The following is a 22,694-nucleotide window of genomic DNA, read 5'->3' as shown; positions in this document are numbered from 1 at the left end:
ATGTTTTTGTTCTTCCTGTTCTCCTCTGGAGCTGAAAGGACAGGTGTAGTGGCTCAGTTGTTAGCACTGCTGCATTGCAATGCTGAAATTCCAGGTTGAAATCTGTTCAAGGACAACATCTGGATGGAGCGTCTCACAGTCCATGCCGCTGTTATCCTTGATGGGAGTTGAACCTAAGACCCCCAGCACTAAAAAGCAACAGTGCTCACATGTGAGCCACTTTCACAGAAAAGAACACACACACGCCTACCTCTCTCTATTTGCAAAACTATTTTCTTGAGATCTTGGCGAATGATCTGGTCAGGATGACCCTATCCAGTTATGGAAAAATCAGCCCAATTTGATTGCTGCTCATCATAAACAGGACTAACTTGAAGCACCTTAAAAATAAAAAATAAAATTGTCACTAAACAGCTCCCAAAGTACCAAATGGCTACTGGAGAGAAAGTCATATAATGTATCACATGGTCCCTCTCAGCCAGTTATCTGAAAAGAATTGGGCAACGTACGCAACCTCCTCTAGAATTATAGACAGGTATATAATTGAGTATAGCGGACAGAAGAAAAATGAACGCTTTTGAGGTGTGGTGCTGGAGAAAACTTCGAATCCCCTGGACAGCTAGCGTCACCAAGAAAGGTGTCCTGGACCATATCAACCCAGAGCTGTCCCTGGAAGGCAAGATTAGAAGAATCTGCTTGAAAAAGAGATGCTACTGTTGGTGGTAAATGGAAACAGAAGACAAAAGACACATTGGCTGGACTACAGAGTGTCAAAGAGTTGGACATGACTGACCGGATACAATTGGAATAGAGCAGGACACCAAACTTGCATTAACAACACTTAAAAAAACAAACATGAAACCAAAGCATCTCTTATTCTGATCAAATCCCAAATATTACACATTGGTAAGTATAATCAGGATCATAGGACTACAAGAAGGCTCCACAGGCACAGATACCAAGCATATGATAAAACTACATGTCGTCCAATAGGGCTAAGAACATCTATAAGCTTGAATACATTAATGCAATTAAAATACACACAAGTAAACATGCCCATAGGGCTCAATTACAGTATGCAAAGCATATACAGTAATTACTAGAAGGGCTCTTGCCCACGGCCGCTTTTCATGTTACGTGTGCAATGCACAACCATGTAGTACATGGTGACCAGTGTTTCCCAACTCCAGTCCTCAGGGCCCCTAACAGGTCATTTTGTCAGGATATCCTTTAGTAAGAACCCCTGAGGCACCGACATTAATTACATCACCTGTGCAACACTGAGGAAATCCTGAAAACATGACCTGTTGGGGGTCCATGAGGACTGGAGTTGGGAACCGCTGGTGTAGACACTGCATGTAGATATGCGCGAGAAATGGATAGCAGCCTGCTCTATTTCTCGGCGTTCCACGCAGCGTGAACCCTATACTTTTGTATAGGCATCATATACAAATGCTATCCATTTGCAATGCATTATGTATGGGCAGCAACTTCATATGCAACACCGCTCTGTTTCATAACAGAAAATTATTTTTAAAAAGTCACACTGCGAGCCATCGGGCATGCGCAGTGCAGATTTTTGTTTTTCCCACGCCTTTGCTAGGAAGCTGTCTGTGTGTAGCCCGCACGAACAAGGAGCATGTTGCGATTTTGTTTTTCTCCGTGAGTGTAAATTGTAGTTGATTTCCGCTCATGTGCAGGAAGCAGCTGTTCTCCATAGCCTGTAACAAATGGTATTTACTGCGGATCACAAATAGCCCGTGTGCAGCCATCCTTAGAGTACGCATCTATCTATCCATTTACACTGGATGATTATCGCTAAACCTTCGCTCATCGGCAATCGTTTTAGCGATAATCAGTGCATCCCGCATTGCGGGATCTTTTCGTTGATCATAAAATCAAGTGAGCTTGATTTTAATAATCACGTTTATTAGTCGTTCTCCAAGGGGAGTGCTGATAGCATTGTTTTCCCCGTGGAGAACAAAGGATCCGAGCGCAGATAATAGCCTCATTCTATTAGCATGCGCTCATAGAAGGCTTCATTTACATACATAATTGGTATTTTAGTAGCTGAGTAGCTACTTTAATACCAATTATTTTTTATGCAAAATAATCGCTCAAAGCTGTCACTCAAACTGTGGTTTAGGCGATCTTTGAGCGATTATCTGCCCGTGTAAATGGGCCTTTACTAGCATACTCGGTGTTGTACTGTATCTGTCTAATTTACCAGCATACAGTCAACTTTGTATTATGTACATATTTCCTGTGTTTCTAATGTCAGAATTAGTACATCATTATTAGTACATACTCTACTTTATATGGTGATTATACTTAATTGGAGACTTATTTGAGGTATATTATTTGTTACATATTATCTTTAGTATCTTTGTATGTTGTGATTCACCTTGCATTTAACGGAACAGGCATATATTTTATTACGGTAAGTCCTATGGGCCTTTTTACTTACGTATGCGTTTTTAGATGAATTTTTATATTATTGTGTATATAGATTCTTAGCATTTTGATCTTTTTTTTTTTGCTCTATTGGATGACATGTAATTTGACCTGCTGGGGTTACTTTTGCCCTGTTTCAGTGCCTAGGGGGCTTCCTGTAATCTTGTTATTCTCATATACCTATTTATTTGTGTATGTTATCAAATTTTGTTTAAAAAAAAAAGAATCCTTGGACTTATATTTGTCTTTATAGGTTGTTCATGTAGGCTTGCTGAAAAGGCTTTGGGTAGGTCCATATGTAGTCGATACTTTCTGCATGTGTTATGTGTGGATCTGGCCATAGCTTCACTGCAGATTTCACCCTACTGCATTGCAAAAAGTTACATTTGCTGAATATTCCACACAAGGAAAATCTGTAGTATGCTCTGACTTTCATGCAGATTTTTAGGGCTACATAGGAATGGGGTTCTTGAATACTTCATACACTTAAATTGTACTGAAAGTTGCTGCAGAATCCGCACCACAAAGCTCCCAGTTTTGGACCTAGCCTTAGGCTGAGCTCATACGGCCCTAAGCGTCAAACACTGTGTGGGTCACGCAGTGTTTTACCGCTGTGGAACCAGCGGCGCCCTGGCTTACTGCCGCATAGGGCAGCAAAATTGTATTGCGCATGACATCGTGTGTGAGATACACCTGGGTTTTTCTTGTTTATATTTTGTGACGGCGCATATACACGGCAATATTGTGTATGGGTGCACGTATATACGCGCCCATACAGGGCAATTGGCTCTATCACACTGCAAAATAGAACGTGCTGCGTTCTTTTTTTGCGCTCTCGTGCAATTCTAACATGCTGATGTGAGCAGAACTGAGTAAGCAATATAATTTGATTGTGAGCTACTCTAGATCACACGGGCGTACAGTGCACACGTTATCCACGATAATCAACGCCCATGTGAGCCGGGCCTTAAAAGTGAGTCTTACCATCTTTTCACAGCCCTTTCTGAGGGCAGCAGAAGGTAGTGCCCGTCACACTGATTACAGTGATAACTCTACGGTATCTATCTGTGCAGGAGTTTGGGAGAAACTTCTATCTGATAAGTAGCAGCACATACACAGAGGACTGGTCCTTGATATTCATAATCTGCAGATTAGCCATGCCCACCTAGCCCTCCAGTCACTAATTGACAGATATCTCCTAATGCACTGTAAGCCTGGGTTCACACAGGGCGTATTTGCCGCGGTTTTGCAGCGCGGAATTTCGCCACGGCAAATCCGCCCGCGGTCCCTAATCTCAGGATTAGCCAGCCATGTGGACGAGATTTCTCAGAAATCTCGTCCACACGGGACGGCCAATCCGCTGCGGTAAGTCAGGCTGGAACCGCGGCTGTGGTTGCCGCAACCGCGGTTTCAAAATGTGCAGCATGTCTATTTATCTTTTCTTTCCGTCGCGGCCGCGCTCTCCTCTATGGGAGCGCCAGCCGCAACGGAAAAGCGAGCGGCCGGGCCGCTTCAAAACCGCCGCGGGTTTCTCTGCGGCGGTTCTCCCGGCGGAAATCTCGCGGTTTTTGCTGTGGCCAAACCGCGGGATTTCCAGCGGGAATACGCCCCGTGTGAACCCAGCGTAATAGGCAGACAGCTGTCAATCAGTGGCTTGGTGAGCGGGGCTAGCTGCAGCTCATAAATATCAAGGACTAGTTCACATTGTGGCTGCTATTAAATAAATGCAAGTTTCTCCCAAACTACTGTTCACATACATAGATCACACATATCGCTATAATCCATGTGACACTCAATACCTTGTGCTGCTCTCAGAGAGGGTTGTGAAAATATTATGTCAGATTCTCTTTAACCCCTTAATAACTGCCTAAACATCTTTGACTGCAGCTGTTAATGGGCTTTATTCTGATGCGCTGTCTTTCTATGGCGGCTGCATCAGAAGCATGGCACAAGCTTCCAGCATCAGAGGGAGTGGACGCTCAGCTATTGTATAACAGCCTGACACCTGGTCAAACAGTGGGGACCAGAGCAACCACTGATCCCTGCTGTTTAACCCTTTACATTCCATGGTCAGTGCAACCACAGCATGTAAAAGGCTGACAGGGACAGAGTTCCCTCTCTCACCCATCGGATTGCTGCAATGTGATCACAGGGTCCAGATGGGTTGCTACAGGAACCCGGGGCTTCAGTATGGCCCCTGTCAGCCACGGTGGCCTGTAAGGCTCAGCCTTTGGCTGAGCTTCATAGGCTTTAAAATACACTGCTATATTAAAGTATAGTAGTGTATTTCAAGAATGATAAAATATGGTGATATTCAAGTCCCATAGTGGGGTAAAAATAAAGAATTAAAGTATAATAAAATAGTAAAAAAAATAATAAAAATAAAAACATCAAATGCCTACTATTTAAAAGAAAGAAAACAAAAATCACACGGGCTATTTCTGTGTTTGTAATGACCCAAAGAAAAAAGTTAGTACATTATGTAACCCACACAGTGCATGTCCCCCCAAAAAATAATGGCGAAAATAGCTAATTTTGCCTATCTTGCCTTACAAAAAACTGAATAGAAAGTGATAAAAACGTTGCATAGATCAACAAAAGGTACCATTAAAGAGTACAACTTATCCCCGTAAAAAAAAAAAAACCCCTTATACAAAACTATTGACAAGTTTTTTTTTAGGGTTCTTTGAATGTAGTGATAAATAAAAAACAAACATTTTTAAAAATTCAAAAAAAATAAATCGATTCGGTATTGATATATTCATACTGGCCGGCAGAATGAATATTATTTATACTGCACGGTGAATCAAAAAGCAATCAAACTGGCATATGTTCCCAAAAATTCGATGAATTAATACTAGAGTTCATCGCACAAAAATAAGCCCTTATTGAGTTCCGTTAATGGAAAAATATAAATACTACGTCTCTTGGAATGTGGCAACACAAAAGTAAATCTTAAAAGAACTATATAAACTTGGTACTTTATTTTGTACACTGAAATCCAAAAAGCAAATTTTTTCCCCCCAATCCAATCCCCCCAAAAATAAATGTTTTATACAATACATTATAAACAGTTATGTTGACGGAAAAATGTAAAAGTTATGGCTCTAGGAATGCGACAATGAAAAAAAAGTGAAAAAGTAGTTGATCATTGAGGTGCAAACAAGCTTCGACACTAAGGCTGCATGTCCACAGGCTATGATCTGCCGATGATTTATCGCCGGCGGATCATGCTGTGAGAAGCTTTCCTTAGCGTTGCAGAGACCTGACAGCACTCCCCCTTGCTCCTCGGCGGTGGAATATCGCTAGCAATATTTCGCCTCAGCCATGGACAGGGGGCCTAAGGAGTTACAGTTTCCTTCATCTCCAAACTACTAGAATGCCTAGTTTACTCCCGCCTTGTAAGCTATCTATCAGAGAACTCTCTCCTCGACCCCCTACAGTCTGGCTTCCAACCCCAACACTCGACAGAAACTGCCCTTACAAAGGTATCCAATGACCTGCTGAGAGCCAAATTGAGGGGCGATTAATCCCTACTTATCCTCTCGACCTTTCCGCAGCATTTGACACTGTTGACCACAAACTCCTCAGTATGCTTTGCTCCATCGGCCAAAAGGACACTGCTCTCTCCTGCCTATCTGACTGCTCTTTCAGCATCTCCTTTGCTGGCTCTACCTCTCCTCCTCTTCCCCGTGCTGTTGGGGTCCCCAGGGCTCGGTCCTCGGCCCCCTCCTTTTCTCTATCTACACAGCCCCTATTGGAGATTTGGCCTCCGATACCACCTATATGCTGACAACACCCAGCTATATACCTCTTCCCGTGACATCTCTGCACCTTTCCTCCAAAACATCACCGACTGTCTGTCCACTGTCTCAAACACTATGTCCTCTCTCTACCTAAAACTGAAGCTCTCCAAAACTGACTTATTGGTATTTCCACCCTCCACTAACCGACCTCATCCTGACATCTCCATCTCAGTGTGTGGCGCCACCATAACTCCTAGACAACATGCCCGCTGCCTTGGGGTCATATTCGACTCTGATGTATCATTTACCCCCTACATTGAATCTCTCGCCCGAACATGTCAGCTGCATCTCAAGAACATTGCAAGAATCTGCTCTTTTTTCACTGTAGACACGCTAAAAACGCTTACTGCTGCCCTCAACCACTCCCGGCTCGATTATTGCAACTCGTTGCTGAATGGCCTCCCCTGCATCAGACTCTACCCTCTCCAATCCATCCTGAATACGGCAGCCAGGCTCATCTTCCTGTCCAGCCGCTACTTGGACGCCTCTGCCCTGTGCCGGTCACTGCACTGGCTGCCCTTTAAATACAGAATTCAATTTAAGCTCACTACCTTCATCCACAAATCCCTCCACAGCGCAGCGCACCCCTATATTGCCTCCCTCATCTCAATCCATCACCCAGCCCGGGCTCTCCGCTCTGCTAACGAAAGTAGACTGTGCACCCCTCTAATTCGAACTTCTCATTCCCGCCTCCAAGACTTCTCCAGAGCAGCACCGGTCCTGTGGAATGCACTACCAAAGGATACCCGAGCAATCCAGGACTCGCAGAACTTCAGGCGTGCTCTAAAAACGCACCTCTTCAGGGAGGCATACCGCATACCCTAAACAAACCCCTCTGTACTCCGCCTGATAACATGCTCCCTGACCTACTGACTGCAATCCCTGCTAGCCATCATAAACCGCTCATACCGTTTCTGCCGTCACACGGCTAAATGTCTGACCATTGTCTGTGTGTAGCATCCCTCACTCTTCACCTCACCATACCGTGCACATCTGCAGCCCTTTACCTTCTGTATCACCCCATTACTTGTAGTATGTAAGCTCGTTGGAGCAGGACCCTCACCCCTACTATTTCCATCAACTGATTACTATGTAATCAGTTGATGGAAATTCTGTAATTTTTGTCTTTCTGTATTCCCCTGTCTATGTAAGCACTGCGGAATATGTTGGCGCTATACAAATAAAGATTATTATTATAAGTGTAATTGCATAAAGTATATCAAAAGAGTATGTGCTAAAATATTGATTCTTAATTTTTTCTGAAATCTCATTTAAGCCGTGGGGTGGAAGTGTGTAAAACTGAAAGTTTCAATACCTCTCTTTTGTCTTAAGTTTAGAAAATGCTCCCTGAGGGATCTCTTCTAAGTGAAATGCATACCAGAGGAGTCACTGTTGTGGTGGTCTAGAAAGTGTCTGGAGAAACTGCTTTGTGAAACCCCTCTGGATGTTTTGAGCAATGCTTGTTTGCCCTTGTTCTTAATGTCAAAGTAGTGCGAACTATATACTGTGTTTCGAAGAAAATAAGACCCTGTCTTATATTTTTCCCCAAAAGAGGCACAGGGTCTTATTTTCGGAGATGTCTTATTATATTTACCTAGCAGCGGCGGTCCGTGTCCGCCAGCTGACGGAGGATGTATGGCTAAGAAATTGTTGAATGAAGTAATGTGGTGTACCAGAAGTCATAAAATAGAGGTACACATTTCATTAGCCCTCTACTCAGTCAGAACCACAACTAATTATAAAATGTATTTGGTAGGGCCTCTGTAACAGGCCTATACTTTCTCTAGGTCCAGCATGAGGAGCTTACCTCCCAAGTGAGAGTTTTATATCAGAAGTTGTCACTCATAAAAGTGATTTTTTCTCGATTCCAGACCCACACTCAAAAGGGGATGGGGGGGGGGGGGGGGGGATACATAGTTTGCTTTCAGGTGACTGGGTTGTCCTCAAAGGCCATATCAGAAAAAGTTTGAAACCACTGCCACTTCAGTGGATACACGCCAGCCACTGCAAAAGAGTCCTCATTCCTGAACCAGAAAAAGACTCTTGTCATCATTGCTATGTTTTGCCATGCACATAGCAGGGACTCAATAATGTGTTGAAAAATAATTGGGACCATAACATTCAATGATGCAGAAAAACTGAAAAATTGTTGAATATGTACTCATCCTCCTCTACGTTCTTTTTGGCTATACCATGGGTCATGGTCTACTTAACGTCTTGGTACCCCTGTGTTGTTACAAAAACTCCAGAGCAGAGCTATCTCAATAATGTTTGGAGCATCACCTGAATGGTCCTCCATCGCTCATGGACTGGGGATCATCATGCCATCTCATTTGCTGAAGAAAACTTTACTACAAACAGTTATCCCTCCTGGACCAGGTGTGTCGAGGTTATAATTATGGGGACAACTCTGTTTTCGAATCACACCACCTATCGGATTTGCAATGGGTTTACCTAATCAGCGTGTAAAATTTGTGGGGATCAATCACACATTGGGGGGGGAATCGCTACACTGTTTGAATTACACAAAAAGGTGGGTCTCGATGTTGGACAGCATAACACAGTAGAGAATGGGCCAGAGCGGTGGATGTCCTGCTCTTTAGACAACAGTCGTCTGGCGTCCTTGATCACACTGTAGTAGTCATGCCACCTTGTATATACATAGTCTATGCTCATGAAGCATACATGGTTCCTTCTTAATCATACAGGCCTTTGTACCCTTGCTAAACTTACATCTGTCACCTTTGTGTTGCTGCATGATTGTCTGTCATAAATGGTAAGTGCTGAGCACACACTCTTCACGAAAGCTGCTGATAATTGGATGAGGCAAAATGGTAAGCCTTATGTAGAGTCTATGGGCATGGCTAACAGGATTTTTAGTCCATTGTTTATTTGTTTATTCTCACTAGAAATGTGGGATAAAGCCCCATTTACACTGATAGATGATCACTCAAAAGTCATCCAAACGATAGTTTGAGTGACAGTTTTGCATACTTTATAGTAGCTAAGTACCTACTATAGAATATGCAAGCGGAGCAGGACACAGTCGCAGCTGCTAATAGAACAATACAGCTGTTTTGCATAAACAAATAGCTGCATTCCTCTCCGCTCTGACTGCTAGTGTTCCCCACTATGAATTCACAGCAGGACACAGGCACAGAGAATCTTATCAGTGCAGCCAGCTGATAACAGTCTGCTCCACTGATTACAGCTGATCTCTCAATTCTATTAAGCTAGAATTTAGTAATCAACGACTCGTGCACGAAAACTGCATTATGCCCCTGCATTTAGACAGAACGAGAATCGCTCAAAAGGCCTTTAGCTATTGGAGGTTACAGACTATCTAGATTATCAGATTTTCTCAGTATTGGGGCTGGTTAATCAAATTTATGGCCCATTTACACTAAAAAAAACTATCGCTGACTTGTCATTGCATGTTAACGCTCTCCGCTTAGTGCTTCACATAGAAGGTGAAGACGGTCAGTTCTTAGCGGTAATGTCAGCACTCGTGTAGTCGTTTAAACAACTGTCGGCCCGTGTAAAAGAGCCATAATGCAATTCAAGCTCAATTTATTGTCGCTACTAACAACACACAATAGTGCTTGATTACCTTACAACTGCTTAGGTTGGGATGTGCTAGATCACAGGGGGCGACATGCCGGTCAGGGCTAGTGTTTAAATAATCCAGGAAATAAGAGATAAGTGGCTAAAGGAGCTTAAAGCAAAACAGGATTAATGGTGGAGTGACACCTTTTCTATGTTCAATTCCAGAAAATTGATTAAGACTATAGGAGGTTGGGTTATGGGTATTATACAAACTATTTTAAAAAATATTATTACTTTGTGTTACAGCCTACATTATAATTAGACTTATTATGTGTTGTGAGCCTTATATATATATATGCAAGGCTGGAGCAAGAGGAACACTGAAGCTCACAAAGGTTGTTTGTTCAAGATACGATAACGCCCCTCCATACCAAAATCCCACCTATGAGTATGGGACACCATAAAGTTGTTTCACATTTCAGCTCTACTCCCCAAGTAAGGGTCATAATAAAAGCTCAGGTTAGGTACGGGGCATGGGCATCCTTGCCATCAAGGGTAAACCTATGGCAAGGGACCTATATAGCTCTGCTAAACTGCCTCCCCATTTCTGCCCCCAGCCAGATCTTGGCAATGGGATGGAGTAGAAGCTAGTGTGCTAGCCTCTTGTCGGCTGCCAGCAGTGGGAGGGGGCAGGACAGGGCGGGAGCTTAGCAACTAGTTCCGGCCCTGTCCCCTCTCATTGCAAACAGCTGGCAAGGGGTGGAAGTTTAGCAGACATGCTGCTAAACTCCCACCCACCTCCCTTGTACAGCTGCAACCATAGTCTCCTATAGGAGTCTATGGGAGCCGCTGCCATATTCCAGCCAAAAGATAGTGCATACGGTTCGGAAACTATCTTGGCCGGCCGGGCGCTTTTATTCTGCAGAAATACGCCCATGTGAACTGATGCATTTCAAACCAATGCATCAGATGGGCAGCATATATCGGACAGTCGTGAAAGCGCGGCCGATATACACTTGCGTGAATGAAGCCTAAACTACTGCTAAAAAAAAAAATTGAGCTTTTTTATGTAACTTGTAATTGGGTGCACAGAAAGTGAAACATATAGGTCTCAGGGAGCATATTTGCAACTTTAAACTAGATGCAAAGAAGACTTATTTATAAAGACATTTCAACCATGTAAGTAATTGAAATTCACCAACCTCCATCTTCTTGATCAGTAGTTGTTCTTAATTGCTGTTAATCAGCAAAGTGTCTTATCACATTTTGCAGTGTTTAAATCAGAAAAAAAGTAAAATTAATGACTTACTTTCTTAGGAGCTGTATTTTAATCCCTTATTTGTAAAATGGAGCATTTTAAAAAGATAAACCAAATGGGCTTGAGTTCAATTTTCATAGATAACAGTTCTCTAAAATGCATTACTGTATCATATAATGCAGTGGTGGCGAACCTGCGGCACGCAGCGCCCTCCCTACTGGCACGCGCCGCCATCGGCTCACCACTTGTGAATGCCAGCAGGGGCTGTGGCTCCCCTGCCGGCATTCACTCAGCTGCACTGCTAGCAGCGCCGATCCCGGCGCACACTGTGACATCAGTGTGCAGCCAGGATCCTCCTCCCCCGACGTTTCCTGGGTACTGGTGTATTATGTCGCCAACGGACGTAAGGGATGACGACATAATACACCTGTCACCCAACTGATTCACACCCCCAGCTTCTTATTGGCTGGGGGCGGAGGACTGCCGCGAGGCTGAGAGCCGGCCGGCAAGGCCGAGAGCAGTGGCAAAGGTACCGCAGAGCCTGCTCAGCAGCCCCAGCATACAGGACAGTGACGAGGCTGGGAGCGCTGACTCTGGGAGCTGCGATGGCAGAGGCTGAGGCGCAGAATGACAGTGCAGAACGCGCGACAACTATGAGTGAGGGAGGGGGGCCGCTATGAAATGCCACTATTACTACTGGGGGCCGCTATGGGATGTCACTATTACTAGAGGGGGCCGCTATGGGATGTCACTATTACTACAGGGGGCCACTGTGGGATGTCACTATTACTACTGGGGCCACTGTGGGATGTCACTATTACTACTGGGGGCCGCTATGGGATGTCACTATTACTACTGGGGGCCGGTATGGGGTATCACTATTACTACTGGGGGCCACTGTGGGGTGTCACTATTACACTGGGGGGGTGCTGTGGGGTGTCACTATTACACTGGGGGCCACTGTGGGATGTCACTATTACTACTGGGGGCCGCTATGGGATGTCCCTATTACTACTGGTGGCCACTATGGGATCTCACTATTACTGCTGGTGCCGCTATGGGAACTCACTATTACTACTGGGGGCTGCTATGGGATCTCACTATTACTACTGGGGGCCACTGTGGGGTGTCACTATTACACTGGGGGCCACTGTGAGGTGTCGCTATTATACTGGGGACCGCTGTGGGATGTCACTATTACACTGGGAGCCGCTGTGGGGTGTGGCTATTACACTGTGAGCCGCTGTGGGAAGTCGCTATTACACTGGGGGCCGCTGTGGGATGTCACTATTACACTGGGGGCCGCTGTGGGAAGTCGCTATTACACTGGGGGCCGCTGTGGGGTGTGGCTATTACACTGAGGGCCACTGTGGGATGGCAGGGCTCTTTCAAAATAGACCGGGTGCAGATTTTGACTGCTTTCTGGATGCGGAAATGCTGCAGACTTTTCCACAGAAAGTTCCGCAGAGGACATTCTGCAGTATTTCCGCATCCAAAAAGCAGTCAAAATCTGCATGCTATTTGGAAGCATCCTTTTTAGAACAATTGGGGTAAAATCACACGTCGTGATAAGCCCTGCCCCCTGACATGTTGGCACGTTGCGATAAATAAGTGGGTTTTGGGTTGCAGTTTGGGCACTCGATCTCTAAAAGGTTCGCCATCACTGATATAATGAATTAATTGGAAGTTGCAAATATCCACAAAGTAGAATGAACAGGCGGCACTGGATGATATCACATTCCATAGCTGTACTTTACTGCATCAGAAAAGTGCACATGGAGCTTTCTCAAGCCTTCACACCCCCAAGAGCACTAGAGTACTAATTTAAATGCAGCGCCCTAGTTGTCTCTTGGATAAAGCTTAAAAAACTATATGACGTACGTTTATGTCCTTGCAGCATGGTACTTAACCCCTTAGTGACAGCCCTATCATAAAACTACGTCCTGCTGTTGCAGGACGTGTATGGAGGGAGGTAGCGGCGCTATCTCCCTCCATACAGCGCAGGCATCAGCTGTTTATTACAGCTGACACCCGCGCACAATAGCTGCGCTCGGACGTTTGGCCGATCGCGGCTATTAACCCTTTAAATGCCCCGAACGCTGTTCGGGGGTCCCGCACGGCCCCCCCGCGGTGAGATCGGGGGAGCCGTGCAGGTGTCATGGCAGCCGGGGGCCTAATAAATGGCCCCAGGGCTGCCTTAGCAGACTGCCTATCAAGCCATCCACACAGGGTGGCTTGAAAGACTGCCTGTAAAAAAGCAGAATGACGTAATGCTATAGCATTACGTCATACTGCAGGAGCGATCAAAGCATCGCATGTTAAAGTCCCCCAGGGGGACTTCAAAGTAATGTAAAAAAAATAATCAATAAAGTTTTTTTAATTGTTAAAAAAAAAAGTTATAAAAGTTTAAATCACCCCCCTTTTGCCATATCCATTATTAAAAAATCAAAATCCTAAAATAAAAAAATGTATTTGATATTGCCGCGTCCGTAAAAGTCCGATCTATTAAAGTAGTGCATTATTTTTCCTGCACGGTGAACGTCGTCTGAAAAAAAAAAAATAAAGAACGCCAGAAATACACTTTTTTAGTTACCCTGTCTTCCAGAAAAAACGCAATAAAAAGCGATCAAAAAGTCGTATGTATTCCAAATTGATACTATCGGAAACTTCAAGACATCCCGCAAAAAATGAGCCCTTGCTCAACTACGTCGACGAAAAAATAAAAAAGGTATTGCGCGCACAAAATGACCGCAGAAAATAATTGAAAAAAATTAAATATCTTAAAAAAAAAAAAAAGTTTTACAGCAAAAAAAATACTACACAAGTTTGGTATCGTAGCAATTGTACTGACCCATAGAATAAAAATATCAGGTCGTTTTTGTTGCAATTTGTGTGCTGTAGAAACAGGACGCACCGAAAGATGGTGGAATGTCGTTTTTTTTTCCATTTCTCTCCGCTAAGAATTTTTAAAAAGTTTTTCAGTAAATTATATGGTACAATAAATAGTGCCAATGAAAAATACAACTCATCCCGCAAAAAACAAGCCCACATACAGCGACGTCGATGGATAAATTAAGGAGCTATGATTTTTAAAAAGGGAGTAGGAAAAAACAAAAATGGGAAAAAGCAAAAAAGCTCCGTCACTAAGGGGTTAATGCATAAGCACATAAACCTATGTTATGTGAATGGGGCCTGGGCTCAGAAGCTGAAGCCCGCGCCATCCCGCTCCGGGAGCCAGCTGTTACCCATAGCCAGCCTCCCGCTACAACACCAGAGATTGATGAAAGCATCAAGCTCCACTGTTAACCCCCTACATGCCGTGATCTATGTGGATCGTAGCATGTAAAGGGTTCACAGAGGGAGCACACTTCCCCTGTGACATCACAGGACCTCCGAAACGGAATTGCAGAGGGCCAATGGGCTGTCATGGTCACCAGACGCTATATACTGGTGTTCCGACTTGCCATTTTCTATGATCGCTATTGTAAGTGATAAGGCATTGCAGTACAGAAGTCCTACAATGTATTATCATAGCGATCATAGCTGTTATGGTTCAAGTCCCGTACATGGAAAAAAAAAAGTAAAACAAATAAAAATAGTGTAAAAAAAAAAATGACAAAAAAAATTTTTATGCGCATTTTCCCCTATTTGTATAAAAAAATTAAATTTTAAAATCTCATCTATTTGGTACCATCGTATCCGTAACGACCTGTACAATAAATTGAACACACTATTTATCCTGCACATCAAAAACTGTAAATCCTATAAAACGAAAGCAAAATGCTTATTTTCGTTATGCCTCCCAAAAGAAAGTAATAAAAGTGATTACTCAGCATCGGTGCTTCCATGTATTTATGCGTACATTCTGATATCGTCTTTTCTTACATAAAATGTCTTGTTTTGTATTGCACGCGTTCTGTATCGGGTACCCGGGCTACATATATATAAAATGCACAATCTGTTTGTTTGTGTTGTATATAAATCTACAGTTCTGATCCGATTTGAGTGAATTTTTTTCATGTGTGTTCTTCAGCACCAGGTGACGAATACTGGCATGATTGAAAATTGAAAACTCACCAACTTCCCCTGTAATTTTTATTGCCAATGGCAACCAATCACAGTTCAGCATTCATTTCTTATACTTCTGAGGTAAAATAAAAGCTATGCTGTGATTGGTTGCTATGGGCAACAGGTTTTTATTTCGGAAGACTTCTATAAGAGTGCGGTGTGGGGCTCATTCCAGGACTAATATTCATAAAATCACTGTGCACCACACGAGTATATCTTCTAGTATAAAATAAACTGCAAAGGCAAAACGTTACATGGACCACAAGAGAGGACTGGCAGTTTAAAAACTGCTTAACATAATGTTTGACACCTTTCATTTTAATCACTTTCAACCGCACCTCCTGCTTAGAATAATAGCAGAAACCGTACTTGAAATTACCGATTTGCACCATTTGTTCTAACCAACTTGGAGGTTTTTCTTTATATTGGCTCCTAATAATTTTTTTTTTCAAAGTAGAACTTCATCTGAAAGAAAACACTTCCCCCACCCCACCCCACGCCCACGAAGACAGGATCTTGTTCCTTTAGCCCTCATGTCCACGGGGAAAATCAGATCCACTGCGGATTTGTAATGCGGATGCACTGTAATTGTCTTTTATTTTTCATGCAGGAGATCAATTGAGCTATGTGCTCTATGAGCTCCCGCACGCGTGATCCGCACCTAAATGGAGCATGTCCATTTTTTTTCATGCTACAGAAATTCACTTTTATTGACCATCCGCGGGTATTTATCTACCCGCGGGTGGTCAATGCATTTCTATGGGGCGCGGATCCGCGTGTGGGAAAAACGCCCTGGATTTTAATTCTTAATTTGCCCGTGGACATGAGGCCTTAGATGCCAATTCCTAAAAATACTGGACTTTATAACTTGCACCAAGGGACTGAATCTGAAAGTAAAAAATACAGACTGTTTTGGAACTTTGTGAGTAAAAGAAATGAAAAAGGAGGGTGGAGCAAGACCCAGTGAGGGTGGTGTAATATTTATGGAGTACAAAGTGTTTCCAATGATTGAGTATTTTGAATAGTGGAGGTGCTGCCAACCAGATGACGCTCCACCGTGTGGGCGTGAGTGTAACGAAAAGGATGTGAAAAGAACTGGTATGGAGGCACAACACTCTAAGCTACTAGAAGATGTAGATCAAAGTCCAATGTGTGATGGTGAAAGCACTTCTTTTTTATTTTTTCACCAATTAAAAACCAGCAATAGCATACGTGTTTCGGGGAAGAACCCCTTCATCAGTTCGGCTAGATAGGACAACAGGATGCCTGGGGGTGACACGATTCCAAAGGTGTATTGGATGTGTCGGAGGTCCTGTGTGAAGGAGGACAGGGGAGAAAAAAGTGCCGGATAGCGCGAGATCTCTTATGATCTCGTGCTATCCCTATAACGTAAGGGTACGTCCTGTTGCGGGAAGTACCCCGCCTCCAGGACGTGCGTTAATGTCATATCGACATAAGGGGTAAAGTGTTTTATATGGTGTTTGCATTGTTTATGTGTTGCTAAGAAATAACTAGAGCGATGCATTTAAATTAAGTGCTTATACTCTTGGGGGTGTAAAGGCTTGAGAAGGTGTCATGTGACACGAAACAACTCTTGCTTTTCTGTGTGCGCCATGTCCTCATTTTTACTTTTGCACTTTTGTTATGGAATAAAGTACGGCTACAGAATGTGATATCATTAAGTGCTGACTGTTCATTCTACTTGGTAGATTTTGTATAACCTTATAATGGTAGAGCACCATTGATTACCATATGGATTACCACACTAAATGAATGCGGTCCAAGATTTACGCATTCATTTAGTGTGTGCCGTTTGCTTCTATTTCAAGTTTTAAGTTGCATATATTTTACTGCAGAAATCTCAAGTGTCTTTAATGAGAAAATGAAACATTCACTGAACAGACAGAAATCTTAAAACCACCTGCCTAAAATTATGTAGATCCCCCTCATGCTGCCAAAACAACTTTAACCATCAAGAAATGGATTCCATGAGACCTCTGAAGGTGTCCTGTAATTTTCAAGGTGGGGCCATCAAAGTTTTGACTTAGTTTTTCCAAAACAAATAAATCGATTTAACTGAGATCTGAAGAAATTAGAAGCCAAGTCAACACCTTGAACTTTGTCATGATTCTCAAACTTTTCTCCAACATCTTTAGCAGGGTGCCTTATGCTGCTGAAAGAAACTACTGTTAATAAGGAATATTGTTTCCATGAAGAGGCAACCTAAACTTTCCAGCAAAACATTGCCTAGAACATCACATTGCTTCTGCTGGCTTGCCTACTTCCCCAAAGAACACACCTGGCTGTCCACATGATCCAAGAAAAAAATGTGATTTATCAGAAAGGGCCACCTTCTTCCATTGCCCCATGACCTAGCTCTGAGGCTCAGGTGCCTACTATAGGCAATATTGGTGGTGAGAGGTCAGCATGCGCATTGACCAGTCTGTGGATACACATGTACGTAGGTAGGTGCTAAGGCTGCCATGTCCTTGCACCCCCTTACTAAATGTGTGAACTAAACTATGTTACCACTGTTGTACTGTGGACTGCTAAGGTCCTAGTGACCATAACTAGTGCTATTACATTTAACACTGTCATATTGTTGTTGCACTGTTTTACCATGTTATGTGATAACCACATTTATTTGTACGTACTGTGGAGTCTAAACAGTTAACTGCCTATGTTATAGTGTATGTCAGGGGTCCCCAACTCCAGTCCTCAGGGACCACCAACAGGTCATGTTTTCAGGATATCTTATAGTAAGAACACCTGTGGCAATGTCTGAGGCACCGACAATAATTACATCACCTGTGCAACACTGAGGAAATCCTGAAAACATGACCTGTTGGCGGTCCATGAGGATTGGAGTTGGGGGAACACTGGTGTATGCAATTGGTTATGGGTGCAGACACTAAGCGTATTGTCACAGAGGCTCCATCTAGAGTGGAGTTTGAGACCATAGCTGAGGATGCTTTGCTTTCCTTGTGGTATGTTGTTGTGATGTAGTTGCAGCGAGTGCAACAGTAACCCTAAGGCTACTCTAACACATGCGGTCAGCAAAACACCACAATTGTACTTTCGTTTTTGGACACAAAATGCGACAGCGGGTTATAGTGTGCCCCACCATTGTGATGGGTGAGGAGGTGCACTAAACGCAGTAAAATAGAGCAGACAGGGCTTGAAGATCATGTCTGCGAGGCCCCATTCAAATCAATAGGAGCATTATATCACGATTACTATGCAGTTCAAAACGGTAAAAAGCGCATATGTGAGAGTGGCCTAAGACTAACTGGAGTTCAAGTCATATGTATTTTCCTGTGAGATTGGAGATGGTTGCAGCAAGCATATAGCTAAGACCCTCAGCTCCTGGGGGTGGTGATCTGCTGCCCTGGCTTCTTGGATTGTGCACTGTGGCCCTGCGTGGAGCTGTGACTTGGAGTCTCCTTCAAAAAGCTGTTGCCCTGTGAAGTAGCCAAGACTGTAACTGATAAGTGAAGTGCACTGCAAAGAAACTGTAACTATTGAGCTGTGTGTCTGCAGTGAGAGACAAGAAAAACCCTAAAGAAATTGTTTATAGAAAAACTTGATTTAAATATGTTATGAGTTTCCCTCAAAAATATACCAGTATTTATAGATATTTTTAATTCATGAAAAGTATTGAAGTGCTGTTCTGCGTTAGGTAAATAATAGATGTATCATAGAGCAGAAGAGCTTTCATTATCAATACTAATGGGTTCTGTTGCTGGTCTCTGCCTTTATTAACTTTGAAGTTTTCCAGTAAGTTGTTATACTTTTGTATATAACTTTTAATAAGAAATTGTAAAGGAATAAAAGTAAAATAGGATAAAAGTTACGAATTTGAAAAACAATCAAATTATTGGGACATCTGAGCAAACTGACGCCGTGTTTATTAGGTATATGCCAGGCCACGTAATTTACCTAGCAAATGATGAACATTATCACTAGATTCAACATCCTTCAAGACACTAGGGCATTCTATATTGATTTCTCTATTTTCTAAAGTAATGCATTCTCTTGGCTTCAGTAGACAAACATGTTAGCAAGTTTCTCAGTCAACTACACATGTTCCCAGGCTATGCTGAGGGTGTAATTGTCTGGAATAAACCTTCATCCACTCATTCAATCTTGCACCCTCTGTTCAAGTGCCAAGCTACACAATTGTAAAATTACTTCCACCATCTAGAAAAGAGTCTTAACACCTCATTCGTATACAGATGTGCACATACTGCTCACCTGCTAAAAGGCTATTACTTCATACACAATAAAACTCAAACTCAGCAATTCTAAAAGAAATTCACGTTTTTGGTGATATCTGCTGCCAAAAAAAACCCCAAAACATGTCAAGAATTCCAGAACGGTCATGGACACTACCAGTTTCCCTGAACTTCTGAATCAGTTTCCTGACAGTTTGTCTATTCATTGGTTGGCTTCCTGGGTGATCTTGACCAAAAGCCTCAACCACCTCACAGGAACTTCTGTTATCGACTATCAGGATGGTCTCAATTCTGTCTGGACTGCTAATGACATATTCTGATGCCTGAAAAGACATGTGATTAGTGTTTTCCATACCACAAAATTCAACATAACTTTATTAATATTTAACATGACATTATCCATAGCTCAAAAATGGTTGTAGGTCTTGACTATGTAGTGGCCCGAAGCTGTGGTGTGGATGCATGTGAATGACTGTTGCCAGTGATTCTTGTGTGTGCCCCTTTAATTGCGTGAGTGACATGATTGAACATCTCCGGTAGTTGAGAGGCGAGTTTTGTTGAGAAAGTTGAGAAAATGTAGTCGGAGGTGGTGTACGTTCCTGTGCTGGGCTAGGCATAGAGTAATGGGCCTTCTGCTATCACAAAAAGAAAAGGTAAGCTGCTAAGCAGCCTTAGAACAAAATAGAAATCTTGAGTGAATGCTGATTACTGAATCGGGAGTGCATACCCCACAGACAGTCTATCAGATAAATGGGACTAAAGATGTCTAGAGTCCTGAGATAAGAGTGTCTTCTACAAAGCGTGTAATATCAAAAATATGGAAGAGAAGTGAAAATCTGGAAAGAAGATTTGTTAATCTGCACAGTATACTACTTGTAGAGGAATCAAAGCTGGAAAAGTTGGGAGTAAAGTGCAATCCTGCACCTCTGGTTGCTTTTCTGAAAATTCGTTATTGGACTGTGGACTCAATTTCAAGCCGTGTGGATAGCGGCCTAAAAGAGGTGCTGGTGTCACGTGACATTCAAATTCTTCAATTCTACATTTTCCTGTTCGCTGCAGGCGGCCGAGCTAGACCAAGCTGGCAGGAAAGATCACAGAGCCACCCGTGATATCCATCTTGTTTCCCTGTGGTCTCCCCCTGTCACGGCGGGCTTCCCGTTCGGGTTGCCTCATTATAATGGCACCTATCAATTTCTGATTAAAATCTTATTATTAAATTATGTATCCTATGACTCCATTGCTATTAAAGTGTCTTGGGCTGAATGCAAGATGGCTGAAAGGCACCACCATATTGCCAAATAGTTTTCCCCCACTCATCTAAGTGTTCTACAAAGTTTCCTACTTGTTCTTTTTCTAAAGATATTCCAGGTGGCCCTGGATTTTGAGTCTCCCGACCCGAGTTCCAAGTATCATCAAAGTGCTAACGACCACTTGTCCGTCATGTTAAGGCCGATTTACACTGGATGAATATTGGGCAAATGATGTGCGACACTCTAGGGAGGGGGGGCTGGAGGAGAATTCACTCCTTGCTCTCTCCCGCCACTCTCCATTCACTTCATGGGAATGGACTAGTTACTTTTGCTCATCCCTTCCATAAGAGCCACAATGTGAGTCTCATGGGAATGAATATAGAGAGTGTTGTTTGCTGTGCTGTAGGATTGAGCTAGACACAGCGAGGGTTACGTGGAATTATGGGGGATCATAATTGCACACCAAGGAGAAGATAGAAAAAGAATTCCAGGGCCACTTCAGCAAAAACAAATTTTCCATCCCTGCACCCCTCACCTGATTATCACACTCTGGTCATCTCTTATATATATTGTAGTCCCTTCCATGCAGGGCAGCGTCCTGTCTGATATTTATCAGGCATCAACTTGATGTTGAAATTTCGCCTTGCTTTCTCTTTCTCTGTGCTATGAATCCCATGATGCATCAGCACAACATCACATGATCAGCTAGAACCATTACAATCTCAGCCTGCTTGGGGGACTGTGTGATTATCATTACCTTCTATTATTCATCTAAATAAGACCAAAATGTATACAGTCAGGAGGCTGAGCTGTGATCTCCTTCATTATAACAGCGTGACAAAAAAGCTGCCAAACAGCTACATGTACAAATAAACAAAGGTATTTCTGCTGGAACATGGGAAGGCACAATACAAAATATCTGATTATCTGAACAAGTACACCACCCACATTTTCAACAGTAAACAGATTAAAGGAGTTTTTTGGGGCTCTTAAACTGTCTAAAGGCCCATTTACACGGAGCGATAATCACTGAAAAATCGGTCAAATTACAGTTTGAGTGACAGCTTTGAGTTATCATTTTGCATAAACTATTTAGTAGCTACTTAATAGCTATTTAGTGTGCAAATGAAGCCTTTAGCTGAAAGCAGTTAATAGCTTGAGGGCTCTTATCTACTTTCAGCTCTGTTGTTCTCTGATGGGAAATAATGCTATCAGCACTACCCGTGGAGAACTGCTGATAAGGCTGAACAACGAGTTATTGGTTGGCCTGAATTTAACGATCAGCTAGCAGTGCACAAAAAGTGCACAATGGCCGCGCGTTTAGAAGCAATGATGATCGCTCAAACGATCGCTTTTTAACGATCATTGCTCCGTGTAAATAGGCCTTAAGAGTAGGGGCTGGAAATAAACTATCCAGTACTTCCCTGTTAGATACTCCACCACTCTAGTGCAGCCACTGTAGACCTGAAAGCTCCAGCAGCAGTCAGGTGCCATTCATTATTCATGTGACCATTACAGCCAATCACTGTCCTTAGTGGCCACAGGTGACACACGGCAGCATCATCACTGAAGCCAGTGACTTACTACAACAGTCCTATGAATGATGATTGGCACTTAATAGGAGCCTTTGGGATGGATAAGTACAGGATAGTTTATTATTTAATGTCATTTCCTACCAGTAGACATTTTTTTTAAAAGTCTTTGTAATTTAAAAGGGTTTTCCAAGTTTGTGACATATAGCTGCCCTTTCATTTTTGCAGTATGTTCACATATGGCGGGATTTTTTTTGCATTGGTTGATAGAAATAACAGAACAATATATTTGTCACTTTACAAAACATGGAAAATTCAAAATTGCAAAAAACTAAACAAAACAAAAAAAAAACGTCATGCATTTATTAAAGGTCCATCTATCCTATAGAAAACATATGATATAAGATTCTGAGTGTAAAACAGAACCTTCACTTTAAGCTCGAGAAGATGTGTTTCAGGACCTACCCGTGTGTGCCTGAATATGAAGCAGAGTTTCAGAGAAATAACTAATTAATGCAAAAATGCTAAAAACATTAATTCCTTGG

This window comes from Eleutherodactylus coqui, chromosome 1 (genome assembly GCF_035609145.1).
Source record: "Eleutherodactylus coqui strain aEleCoq1 chromosome 1, aEleCoq1.hap1, whole genome shotgun sequence".
NCBI lineage: Eukaryota > Metazoa > Chordata > Amphibia > Anura > Eleutherodactylidae > Eleutherodactylus > Eleutherodactylus coqui.
Note: the sequence above shows the minus strand (reverse complement) of the source record.